This window comes from Bidens hawaiensis, unplaced genomic scaffold (assembly GCF_021521415.1).
Source record: "Bidens hawaiensis isolate Kalapana, Puna unplaced genomic scaffold, B.hawaiensis_p1.1 tig00014538_1, whole genome shotgun sequence".
Taxonomy (NCBI): domain Eukaryota; kingdom Viridiplantae; phylum Streptophyta; class Magnoliopsida; order Asterales; family Asteraceae; genus Bidens; species Bidens hawaiensis.
Window position 1 is genome coordinate 17,035 of NW_027492268.1, and position 15,057 is coordinate 32,091.

The window sequence follows — 15,057 nt, forward strand, 5'->3', positions numbered from 1 at the left end:
ATGTGTAGGACTTCAATTGTTTCGTTTGTCACTTAGCCTTTACAAGTGATATATAATTTACTAACAAAATCTTAAATGCGTTTTTCGGATTATGTTATCTCCCCCAAGTGAAAAGCGTTTAAAACAGTTTAAAGGGGTAAGTGAAACTCACTGTTTGCGAAGAATTCCCAAATTAAATCACCAAAGGATGCGCGTCACAGAAAAACTCTCTCTAGCGTTCTAAAACAATAAAGAGATTTTTCTAAGTGTCGGAACTATTATCGAGTCTCTAGACTCGGCACATAATACCTATGCACACAATATGTTTCGTGTTTCGTTTGTGAATCTTGTGTGACTTAACAAGTACAATTGTGATACGATACATGTGTGAACCATTATTTACGTGTCATGTATTAATAATGTACATCACTAGCAACTATTCCCCGCAGGGGCAATTTGGTCAAAACACCACAATTATATAGCAAGTATTCTCCGCAGGGGCAATTTGGTCAAAACATAACAATTAACTAGCAATTATCATGTTTCATGCATTTTCACAAAATTCAGCAGCTAGTTTCACCGAGACAGAAATTCTACTTGAAAGATTGTACTATTCCACCGATCATAGCATCTCAATTAATTTACCAAAAATTATCACAAAAGAATGCATGTATTAGGTTTCCAGAACATATTTTGTTTTAATTTTATTCCACATAGGTTTCTCACAATGATCAAAACATTACAGCAAACTCATAACAGTCAAATTCATGCGCAACAGAATATTATTTGAAATTCCCGTTAAATGAAAAATCCAACAAATGCAAGACCAATTGGGTTAGGTTCTTAACTCAACAAGTTAACTTCCAAAAGTGGAACCAACCCATTTGGCCTTGTAGTTCATGAGATATAATATTTACAAAACAACCTAACAGCAGGTCTAACAACTCAGCTTTGCATAACGTTTTTGTAAAATCATAAAGGTTAACTTTTACACGTTCAAAAATTGCAAATTTATATTCTTTAGAAACTGACTCAACCTAGTTTACTGTAGTATCAATAATCTCAACCAATTTTCACATTTACACCCCGATACAGTCAATTGAACATCAACAACACAATCTGTCCAGAAACTGTTTGCATCCAAACTCAACATATTAACCATCTATAGACCACAATCCACTCATATGACATTCTAGACACCATAATCACTATCCATGCACATCAATTACACATTACATACATGATTAGGGTTTTGCTTGAACTTAAATCAAAGACACAAACAATTAACATGCAATAACACCAATACTAGCTATCAATTCAACAATCAATACATCTTTCAATCAAAGCAAGACACATTAACACAATCACATATAAAAATCAGACCTAGGGTTTATTATTAACCCATTAAAAATCGAAATTAAGCATAAAGGATGCATAGGATAGTTGTTTATACCTTCCTAGCACCTTAATCTTCAATCAAACTTGAACAATCTTGATTGTATGTGTGTGTATGTAGGTCGACGGCTGCCAAAGGGATGAGAGGGAGGGCCGATCGGTTTTGGGAGGAGAGAAAGAGTGTTAGGGTTTTAGGTTTATGTTATTATTTATAATGACATGTTACACTTTAGTCCCTCAACTTCCAAATGTTACTTTTCTAGCTTAAATAACTAGTTCTAGCACATTGAGTTAACGTTTATACAATGTTATCACATAACACATAAGTCTAACACATAATTATCACATAATTATTGTTTTGACGTTTTTCGTTTATTCACCAATTGTTTGCGTCAACTCGTTTGCGTTTCGGTGCAAATTCCAGAAAGACTACACATGTAGTAATTGTCAAGCGTCATTAAACCCTAGTTTAAATGTAGTGAGGCGTGCGTTATAGATTCAATGATCTTAAGTTTGAATTGACGGAGTTGAGTTAACGGAGTTAACCTGAAATTGACGATTGTCACAACATCCCTTTCGTTGAAGCCATTGCTCAAATGCGAACTATGCAAAGTTTCTCAAAGAAGTGCTGACCAACAAAAGGAAGCTGGAGGAACTATCGCATGTCACCTTGAGTAAAGAATGTTCAGCTGTCCTTCAAAGCAAGCTGCCGCCAAAAATGACCGATATAGGGAGCTTTACTATCCATTGTCTCATAAGAAATTTGTCTGTTAGCAATGCCCTGGCTGACCTAGGAGCTAGTATTAATTTAATGCCTTATGCGGTTTTTGCAAAACTAGGGATATGAGAACCAAAGCCCACATGCATGAGCATTCAGTTAGCTGATCGATCCATTAAATATCCTCGGGGCATTGTTGAAAACATGCTTGTCAAAATTGACAAGTTTTTTTCCTAGTAGATTTTGTGATTCTAGACATTGAGGAAGACCAAATTGTATCTCTGATTTTAGGAAGACCCTTTTTAGCCACCGCAAAGGCTATTATTGATTTTTGCACCGGCAAACTCACTCTCAGGGTCAATGACGAGGCAATCACTTTTGACATAGGAAAATCTATGCAATATCCGCAACATCACGATGACACATTATACTGTGTCGACATAATCGATTCTATCGTGAGTTGCTATGTGCGAAAATCTTCCATTAATACCTCATTAGAAACGCAAATCTTAACTGACACTATTACCAAACCCAATTTAGAAAATGATAATCTCAATAATGTCAATAACTATCAGGATACATCAGAAATAGTATATGAGATCACTGAATGTAATGAAAAATCAAAACCATCAATTGAAGAACCACCGGCCTTAGAGTTATAAGAATTACCAAAACATCTCGAATACGCCTTTCTAGAAAAAGACTCTCAACTTCCAGTAATTATTTCATCTCACCTTTCTCAAAAAGAGAAAGACGAACTTCTTAAGGTTCTCAAAAACCATAAGAAGGCTATCGCATGGAAGATCATGGATATCAAGGGCATCAGTCCCTCCTTTTGTACTCACAAAATCCTCATGAAAGAAGAATACAAACCCGTGGTCGAACATCAAAGACGTCTCAATCCCAACATGCAAGATGTGGTGAAGAAGGAAGTAATCAAACTGCTTGATGCCGGATTTATCTACCCAATCTTGGATTCATCTTGGGTAAGTCCAGTTCAAGTAGTACCCAAGAAAGGAGGAATGACGGTCGTAATGAACGAGAAGGACGAGTTGATACCAATGAGAACCATCACAGGCTGGCGAGTTTGCATTGATTACCGGAAGCTTAATGATGCCACAAGAAAAGATCATTTCCCACTTCCTTTCATCGACCAAATGCTTGAGCGATTATCTGAGAAAATGTTCTACTGTTTTCTTGATGGATTCTCCGGATACTTTCAAATTCCCATCGCTCCTGAGGATCAAAAGAAAACCACCTTTACATGTCCGTATGGAACCTTCGCCTACCGAAGAATGCCATTTGGATTATGTAATGCTCCAGCCACCTTCGAACGTTGCATGGTGGCCATCTTTCATGAAATGATCGAACGCTCTATGGAAGTTTTCATGGACGACTTCTCAGTCTTTGGAGACTCCTTCGATCACTGTCTGAAAAACCTAGACAAAATGTTGGCTAGGTGTGAAGAAGTAAACTTAGTACTCAACTGGGAAAAATTTAGATCCTACCTAGTTCTTTCCATAACCATAGTATACACCGACCATGCCGCCATAAGATACCTCTTCAACAAACAAGATGCAAAACCCAGACTCATCTGATGGATTCTACTACTCCAAGAATTCGACATTGAAGTTAAGGACAAAAAAGGAGCAGAAAATGTAGCCGCAGACCATCTTTCGCGCTTAGAATGGCCAGCTTCAAAAGGACACCACGAGGAAATTATCAATGATAATTTTCCACATGATGTTCTCATGCATATCCAAGAAGTCATGCAGGAGGAAGATGAAAGTCCTTGGTTTGCCGATTTCGCGAACTATTTAGCATGTAGAATCTTAAGGAAAGGACTCACTCATCAACAACGGAAGAAATTCTTCTCCGACCTTAAGTTCTACTTCTGGGAAGACCCTTACTTGTTTAGGATTGGTGCTGATCAGGTAGTTCGTAGGTGTGTATCAGGAAAATGAAGCCTTAGATATTCTCAAACACTGCCATGAAGGACCTACTGGGGGACACCACAGTACCGCCACCACGGTCAGAAAAGTGTTTGATGCAGGATTTTTCTGGCCCACCATATATAAAGACACACATGCTTTGATCCAAGCATGCGATGCTTGTCAAAGAGCCAGGAACATCTCAGCCAAGAGTGAGATGGCTCAAAAAGGCATTCAATTTTGTGAGGTCTTTGATGTATGTGGAATAGATTTCATGGGCCCTTTTCCTAACTCATTTGGAAATAAGTACATCCTAGTAGCAGTCGACTACGTCTCTAAATGGGTAGAAGCTCAAGTTCTTCCCACTAATGATGCTCGGGTTGTAGTAAGATTTCTGAAAAAAGTTATTTTCACGATTCGGTAATCCAAAGGCCTTAATCAACGACAGAGGTACTCACTTCTGCAATGCCCTAATGGACAAAGTCTTAGCACGATATGGAGTTCACCACCGACTGGCAACACCATATCACCCTCAGACCAGTGGGCAAGTAGAAGTCTTGAATCGAGGAATCAAGAGGATTTTAGAAAGAACTATAGGAATGAATCGCAAAAATTGGGCAGAAAAGTTAGATGACGCTTTGTGGGCCCTTAGGACAACCTACAAAACCCCCATAGGAACAACACCCTTCAAACTTGTTTATGGGAAAGCATGTCATCTACCCGTAGAACTAAAGCACAAAGCTTACTGGGCTCTCAGAGCAGTGAACTTTGATCTAATGTCCGCCGGTAAAAACCGGAAAGATCAAATTCACGAAGTAGAAGAACTAAGAGCACTGGCATATGAAAAATCCTGGTCTTACAAAGAAAAGACTAAATGTTTACACGACGCTCATTTAAAAGGAAACAAAAAATTTCAAGTTGGCGATCGTGTATTGTTATACAACACACGTTTACGTCTTTTCCCAGGAAAGTTGAAATCTCGTTGGACAGGTCCACACATAGTTGAATCAGTTTTTGACTACGAGACAGTCGAGATTTCAACTTCTGACGGACACAAGTTCAAAGTTAATGGACATCGATTAAAACCATACATCGATGGACCATTCGAGACCGTCTCAGAGGTACTAATCCTCCACCAAATCCGATAAACATATTGGGAGTAGGGTCTGGCCATGACCCTGATTAAACTAGGCATCGTAAATAAATAAATAAATAAATAATAATAATAATAATAATAATAATAATAATAATAATAATAAATATATAATAATTGTGATTTGGATGTTTGTTAGTTGTTTGCAGTTTTACTACTTAGGTACACTACAGGAAAACGGACGAAACACAGGGGACGCTCTGTCGAAATTTCGTTAGCCCGTAGGGAAGTTCCTTTTCATTTTACCCTCCATACTTCATATGAATCTTATTATTAATCTTTTTATAAATCTTTTCACATTGAGGATAATGTGAGATTCAAGTGTGGGGTGGGGAATTACTTGACCAACTGCTTGCTCAACTAATTATAAAATTCTCTAATAACAAAATTTTTGTAGCAAACAAAGATTAGCTTTATAACAAAACCTAAAGAAAAATCCAAGAAATTTTTTTTGCAAATAACCAACTACTAATATACTATAACCAAAGAAAAGTGAAAAAAATAAAAAGAAGTTTTGTAATACCGAGAAGAAATTTATGCAAAATATGGTTTTATACCCAATTCCTCCGTTATCGTGAGATAAACCTCATGCCATATAAATATTTTTTCGGAAGCTTTGAGTGAGTCACATGTTTCGTGTGATTTATAACTTGTCGCAATTATTCATTTCAAGACCGCACGAAGCATTGTATAAGGAAGAAGGTAATATTGTCACAGTCCCATCAAACCATTCTTCAAATCACAAAACCAAAAACCTTACCATACCACTTTATCCCTCTCACCGGTAAATACAACACTGGTCATTTACCGGCAGACCCTAAAGAACTGGAAATGCATTCTTTCGATTTCAATTTCCTTTGTTGCATACATTTCGCAAAAACCTAGGTTGCCTCCAGAACATAGGGAGAATCTTTCTCTTTAGCAATAAGGTAAGGAAAAAGTGGCGCCAAAATGAACAAAGGCCACCATTCTGTGGAATTTCCAAAAACGCAATGAAGAGAAGAGTAAAAAGATATGAACAATGCTTAGGTTGCGGAAACTTGTCCCACGAAGGAAGATGTAGAAAAAGTCAAACTCAGTCTCAGCATGAATATACCGAACTAATGAGGGTGGGATCTATTAGGCTCAAAGCCGAACGATCCATTAAAGTTGGGAGTTATGTTCAGAGCAGAATTGAGGAAGAACTGATCCACATCCTCGACAAAACTGGTCTTGACGATCTGACCTTAAAAGAGTCACTAGTTAAAAAATTAGCAATCGAGAGAAAGTAGCTAACCGTTGAAGACATCTTAAGACTCCCGACAATCAGCAGAAGTTGTATTTACCATCCTCATTAACCTAAAACCCTTGAACCACCACCAAACACCCGAAACCAACCTATATTACCTTCTAATCTATGCAACCCTTCACAAATGTGGAGATTTGAACTTGTTACAAGCTTATTTTCACATGTTACATCTTGACTAAGAGTGTTCACATACATACATATATAAAACCGAGAGTGAGTGAACATTGTGAGAACGTGACGTTTTGCATAAACGAAAACTAATGAAAACAAAATCACTTTATTATATATCATTACATATATTCCTAAGATTTAAGGTTGGTTATTTTGTTCCCATTTTCTTGGAACTCTTTTGGGGATGTTTAAGCTATGGTCCTAACTTGCTATTTTAGATAATATTTATAAGTAGCTTGCCTGAGGACAAGCAAGGTTCAAGTGTGGGGATGTTTGATGTATATAAAAATATACATCTTTTTAGCATCAAATAATCTCTAAAAACTGCAACTTCTATCGTATAATATAGTTAAAATAACTACTTATCATGTTAAAATGTATTTTCAGGTGAATCCAAGCCCCAAACAAAGAAACAAGCGAAAAGACGAAGAAAAACAGAAGAAAACAAAAGAAAATGAAGAAACACGCCCCCATGCCTCAAGAAACACCCCCCATGCTTCTAACATAAGAAAAGACAAAAATCTTGAAGCAAAAGCACGGGGCCGTGCTTATCACGCACGGGGCCATGGACGAGAATACAAAAGACAAAAAGATTTGAGCACGTGTCACTAAAAAAATCACGGGGCCGTGCTTATCACGCACGGGGCTGTGGACGAGAATACAAAAAAGACAAAAAGAATTGAGCACATGTCACTAAAAAACACGGGGTCGTGCCTACCAACCACGGGGCCATTTCCACCTCACACAAAAGACAAAACAAATCTGGCACATGTCATAAAGATACACGGGGCCGTGCTCATCATGCACGGGGCCGTGCCTCACCATCCAGATTGCCTATAAATAGTGGCTCATGTTGCATTCATTAGGTGTGCCTTGAAAAGAATTCTATCCGGTTTTCTCTTATAAAAACACACACTAACACTCACATAGAAGATTTAGTGAAGAGTTTGAAGGCTTGGAGGTCATCACCATCAACCATCATCATCATCCATCCTCATCATCATTAAGAAGAAAGCTTCATCTACATTTGGTTAGATTGTTCCAAGTTTAATCATGTATTTGTTATTATCATCCATCTTAATGTTTATCATCATGTTCATTATGAGCTAAACTCCATTTACCATCTAAAATCTATGAAGAAGCTTTGTTTTACTTGATGATTATATAAAACATGTGGTTTAGTTTGGTAAAGTACATGGTTATCTTACAATTATCTTTTGATGAGAAATGTTTCACCATCTTAAAATACTAATTCAAAGTTGGTGATTGTCAATTATATTGGCAATCGTTCATGATCGATTCATGTTCTTGAAAGATAGAAATACTTTGATACATTATCGAAACATGGATCCTTATATTGTACTTAGAAATGAAGAGATATAAGTTATGATGTATTTCTCTAAGTCTTGGTAATCCGAAAATGGTTTTGCTTAGGATATCATGCTAGTTAAAGAAATCATATGTTAACGGAATGTGTAATTATAACCTACATAAATCAACCAAGGGGAGGTTGTGTGAGTTAACTACAACCAATCAAAGTTGTTAAGATTGGTATTTGAGAAATCAAAGTCAATTCTAATCATTCTACTTTACCAACTGCTTATCTACTTAAATTGACATTCTCGGGGTAGCATGCTCTTAAGCATAGGATGGACTTGAAAATATGCATGCTATTATTCATTATGTCATAGAATGTGTTCACTCCAAAATGAGGATCATAATTCTATCATATATTATTAGGACAAGTCTATCACATGTTTAACTATTAATCATCAAGGAACGATGGAGTGGATTCTAGATTTTAGATGGTAACCTTCGCATAATTGAATAATTCGTTTAGAATTTCTTAACTTGGTCACATATGTATTATATATAAGTATCTACATTTTATAAAAAATTAAAAAAAAATTAACCCCAAAATGATTAAGACCTCCGATTAAAGTAAAACAACGATTTGTTATTAGAAACCTTTGTGTCCACGGATCGATACTTGGTTCTTACCAATACTATTCTACATAGACGATAGGTACACTTGCCTATTTTGTGTGTGTTTAGTCTTTGTAGAAATCACTTTTATAAATTTAAAACACGATCTTGTGCAAAAGCAAATCATTCAATCCTTCATATTTTAATACTATACGCGCACACGCACATCAATTAGGGAAAATCTCTTAAGGAAAAGTGGCAATTCAGGTTTAAACGGGTTTTGGATTAGAACGAGTTGGGTTTAGGTTTTGGATTGAAACGAATTCGATTTAGGTTTTGGGTCGGACCAGGTTTCGAGCCGACACGAGTTTTCGCATTGGACGGGTTGGATTTCAGTTTCTTTAGTTTCTTTTTGGTCAGTTTCGGTTTTTGGTTTCATTTTGGTCAATTTGATCATTTTCTTTTATGTTCGGTTTCAGTTTTTTAGTTTCGTTTGGATCGATTTTTCCTGTTTCGATCAATTCGGTTCAATTTGCATTTTAGTTTTGTTTTCGTCACTTTTCGGTTCATTTCACGGGTTTTCTTTTTTATATTTTCTTTTGTTTTCGTCACTTTTATGAAACGTTTTAGTTATTTTACTTTTTTCGTATTTGAATTATAATTTTTTTTTAATTTTTTTGAGGGGTTTTCGATCTTAATATAAACACCTAAAAATATTTCAAAAAATTTAATAAAAAAGCATAACTCAAAATATAAATCGAAAACAAAAAAAGTAAAAAACAAACTAAAATGTTTCTTCTGTTGTCCTCATTAAAAAAACGATTTGAAACCCGTTTTGACATGTTCCGACCTTGACTCATCCCGACCAGGACCCGTTCTAACCCGAACCTGTTGACCCTAACCCGTTCCAACCCGAACCAAAACAACCCTTTTTAATTGACCCATTCTGACGCTAAGCCGTTCTGACCCATTACACGTTTCGACCCAACCCAACTCATTTTCTCCCCATAACTGTGTGGATACTCGATGTGATTAGTTAATACACTTACCTTAAGTGGTAAGTGTATGATATGTGAATGTTTGATGTATTACATAGAGAAGGGTAAGGTAGCGTTTGGTATGCAGGAATGACAAGGGGAATGAAATTATTCATTACATGGGAATGAAGAAAGTGATGTTTGGTTACTCAATGGAATGGAATCATCCATTACACATGGAATCCCATCCATCAAAACCATTCCTTCCTACCCCCTTCTTTTTTTCATTCCATTCCTTTCTCACCCTACTTTCTCAACACCGCCACCACCTACCAACAACCACCACCACTAGCATCGCCGCCACCACCACATGACCGTCACCGTCATCGTAACCACCACCTCCGCCACCACCATTTCTGCCACCACCACCAGCGCTACCACCGCCACCTGACCATAACCACCACCACCACTGTCGCTGCCTGACCACCACTACCGTCGCCGCCACCATACCATCACCATCACCACCATGCTACCACACCCACCACCACAACCACCCCGCTAACCGCCGCCACCACCATTTTCGTCCACGAGGCTACCACCACCGTCACAATTTCAGTTTTTTTATTTTTTGTAAAAAAAATATGTTTTGGGATAGGACTATTTTTTATTATTTCTATTTCATTCATACAACTTTTTTTAGATACCAAACAACATAAAGTAATTATTCATTTCATTCCTATATGTTAACCATACAAGACAAAGGAATGATCCATTTCATTCCCTTGTTCATTCCTTTCCTTCTTCCAATCCATTCCCTCTTCATTCAATTACTTCAAACCAAACATACCCAGAGTATTTTTGAAAGTATATACATCTATATATATGATGAAATGTATATGTGGTTATATGAAAAGAAGGGACCAGACCCTAATAATATCTGAGATAGAAAGTATCAGACCCTACTAATATATAAGATAGAAGGGACCATACCCTACTAATATCTGAGATGGTAAACTTAGTTATGCATGTAGTATGAAAGAATGTATGTATGTAAGAAGGAATGTATGAATGTATGTATGTACGAAAGAAAGGTAAACTGGTTAAGTACATAATATGTATCATCGGATGCGTATATGTAAGTATGTATATGAAATGCATGTCGTCTGATTAATTAGAACCAACTCAGCATAGCTGACTTTTAGTATACACGCAGGTAAATAGGTTAAAGGAGTTGGCATGATGATGACACATGGTATGGGCTGAATTGTTGGCATCTAAAGAAGGAGGACAAGATGTTTAATTTTATGTCGAGACAATTGGTGATGTACTGAGACAAAGTATTGTATGGTTTGTAAGAAATGGTTGATTTTTATTATTCCGCAAAAAAGTTTTAATTTACTCTAATATTTAGAAATGTGTTTATAAGTAAATCCAAAACTAAAGTAAGACACCGGGGAAATTCATTAAAAAATTATATCTATTTGATTGTGACAATATCTATTTTCATAATTATTATAATTGGCTAAGCTTCTATACCCATCTTAAGGTGGACGGTTCTTTTGTATTGAACCTGTAATATGTTTAATTTAGTTATTTGGATTGTTCTTCATTGTTTGTAAACAAACTTGTACGCTACTTGATTAATGTAAACGAATTGTGTCAGTTGCTATTATCTTCATTTATCATCCTCATTTATTTTTCCATCGTGAACGGTTTTGTAACTAAAGGGGTATTTGGCATGTATAAAGTCATCACCACATTGATAGGGTGATCATAAAGGTTTTTCTTCACGTTTTTCTCTAGAGAAAAGTCAGCGAGTCCTGAAGTAGTGAATTATGTCGGTACCTTATCAGGAGTGTTGATTTTTTTAAAAAAATACAGAATAAATAAACGGAAGCAACTAGCTAAACTTGATTAAAATCATGATTTGGTGTTGAAAATGATGTACCTTAAGCCTTGATGTGACATTATGACGTGGCAATTTTTCTAGCTAGCAAAATTAATAACAAAATAAAAAAAATTCTCTACTCAAATGCATGATGACAAAATATAAAACTAAAGCTAAGCTGATTATAATAATTTGTAAACGACACACTTAATTATTGAATGGTAAAAAAGATCGCATCACTTTATATAATATGAATAGTTCGCAAGCCTTAGATTTTCTTTTCAACTTTTATGAAGTTGTGGTCCATCTATCACCATAATGTTTCCTTTTTAAGTAAGAAATTGATATTTTTAATATTAAAATTCAGCTTGTGTAAGTGCAATGTACAGTATTTGATATATAAACTATAGTCTATAGGTGTGCAAGGTTAAAAACCGAAACTTCAGTTATTGGATTTTTAAACCGTTCGATTATTCTGTTTTCAATTTGATTTTAGTTTTTATCATTTGAGCTTGGAAATTTTAGGTAAAAAAAAAGTTGCTGAAAATATTAAATTTAGGTCTAAATAATTTTGATAGTCATTAACTAATTAATTATTATATATTTTGCCAAAAATATTCGAGCTACAGAGTATGTTTGGAATGTGGTAATAGAATGGACAAGGGAATTGAATGGACGTGGTAATGGAATTGACAAAGGAATGGAATGGTTCATTACCATTCCATTGACGTGTTTGGTTACATGTAGAAACGGAATGATCATCATTTTATTATTAATATTATTAGTATCTAGTTTATTACCCGGCGTGTTGCGTCGGGACTAGTCAAATATGCTTATATACCCTTCACGTTACTCTAAATCCTAAGATGTGACTTCCTACTTTTGATAATAATATATAAAAGAAATTTCGTTTACTTAAAGGTGTGTTGATATTTAGTTAAGTTAAATAAAATAATAGAGTGTGGGCATGGTCAATAAAAGATGAAATAAGTGATGGTGTGAATTGTGTGTCATGGTCACAGTATTTATATAGATAAGTAATAGGCGTTAGCAATTTTGGATAGTTGAATAAAAAAGGAATGTATAAATTAAATATATTTACAGTATCAACTTATAAAATTTGAAATACCTTGAAATATGGAAGAAAATTATGAAAGATAGTAAATGAGGATCAATAATGAATCGTTTTTAACACAATTAATTCACAATTGATTTCATTTATATGTGATTTAATTTAATATAAGATTAAATATATTTATATTTACAGCATAAAATTAGTAATTTATTTATTACCATGAATAAAATTAATCTTATCAATTAACCATGTTTAACATAGAACAAATATCAAATAATTAAATTAACAAAAGTGATAAACAACTATCCCTCAAAATTAGCCGAAATTGAATGCTTATATAATTATATTTAAATTGACAGGTTTAAGTAATACATGATATTATAACTTTGTATTTTCATGAAAATTACAAAATATTATAACTTGGTATTTTCAAGTTATATAGTTGGTATCATTCAAGTTAATATCTTCTTTTTAATTTTGGTAAACACGTAAAAAAGGAATGATATTAAATAATTCTGTAACTGAATTATTAAGTAGAATAAAATTTAAAGTAATTTAAATTTTGAATTTAAACTTGTAATTGACAAAATTTTTGAAATAAATCATGAATTGTAGTTTACCTTAATTACCAGAATACATTGGTAACTAGTTTGACCTTACCATATTTAAATTATATCAATTAAATGTAACATTTTAAAAGAAAACAACTGACATTTTGTTGAACACCTGGTGTGTGGCCTAAAAAAGAGTATGTGTAACATCGTGGAAATTTCGAGCCAAAAATGACAACTTTTCAAAGTCTAGGGATCAATTCTGCCAAGTTTCAAACCTTAAAGTTCAAAATTTAAATTCTGATTTCTTGTCCTATCGCGATACGCGATGGACAAAAGGATAAGCCCATCACGTACCGCGATAGAGCTTCTAACAGAGTGTGACACGTGTGACACGTGGCACACGGTGGCATCACCTGCTGCCACGTGTCACCACGTGGCAACACTGCTGCCACGTGTCACCACGTGGCGTAACAGCAGCCATGTGTCGCCACGTGGCAGACCTACGCGGTGACTCACAATACCTATATCGCGATACGCGATAGGTCAGCCCAGGGACCCATCGCGTACCGCGATGGGATCCAAAATTTGTTCTATAAATAACAGCCAAGGGCATCTCACTTCTACACACCAAAATCAGCTCTCACTTCTCTCTACTCTCTCTCTAGATAATATAAACCATACCTTCGTTTTACCTCGATAGCGTGCCACGATCCCTCGTTTGTGTACCGACGTTTCCTCGAAGTTTTTGCCACCCTCCAACCACACTTAATCAAGAAGGCGTTGTTATCATGGAGATGAGTCTCAAGAAACGTGCCAACAAGTATTAAAGATTGGCATTTATTGATTTGCGTGTCAAGAAAAGTGAAGCGGCGTCGGAATGCTGCTCGAGTTCCTAGGGTTTCCAACACGCCAATAAGGTTAGGCGTAATGACAAATGAATATAATTTAATATTATATTAAAGGCTTATGCCTTAAGTCGAGATTATACTCGATACCTCGATAAAAGTAAAAGAAAACATAACAAAGAAATGAATGAAAGAATGAATACTGAATATTGTGAATATATATGTGTGTAAGTATATATGTATATTCTTTGTAATGAAAATTATTATTTAAGTAATAATGAGTATTCTTAAATAATAAAATAAAAGAATATGTTTCTTAGAGAAGAAGAAACGTCGGGTTTCTATATAAACTAAAGCTTTATAATTACTTTTAAACTAAAGGTTTTCAAGTAAAAGAAAATGAACTAAAGGTTCATCGAGGTTGAGATATAAAATAAGACTAAAGGTCTTAAGCCGGATTGTATATCCGACTAACTAATGTTTATATTCGTACTATAGGTGCGAGATAAATAAGGGAAAGACCCTCGGACGGTGAGTGAAGCCGATCACAAAGCGATAAGGTGAATACGCCCCCAAACTTTTATAAACTTTTTTTCAAATGAGTCAAACATGTTATGTGAAATTGTTTACAAGGAACTATGTGTTCCTAAAACCATTATAAATAAGGGTATAAACCTAGCCCTCAGGATGTGGTATACGTGTGTTTGGATCCTTACATAGGTGGTACTACGCGGTGGGCATGCCGCACCACCCTTGGTCGTAGGACGCTCTCATGCAGAGAGTACGACCGTTGTGTATATTTACGGGTACTTAACTAAGTCGAACGCTACGGTGTTTGCTGAGGTGACCTAAAGTAGAGGCTCAAGTTTATAATGTGTTGTTTAACTTTGTTATTCCTAAGCCACGTTGGGCCGAGGCAGGCGTAGTCTTGAGGGGTAATAAAGTAAAAGAAATATTTTGCGTCAGCGTGTTCACCAGCATTCGTTGCTGACGTATTTTATTTAGATTTTGCAGGTGAACAAATTTAGCACTTGGAGTGATGAAGTGCTTTGATTATCCGATGGATCGGATTCATTTTGTAAATTTAATATATTAAATGGTGGTTTGTAATTACAAAACAAGTAATACTTTTGTAACAACTTAAACGGGTATTTTAT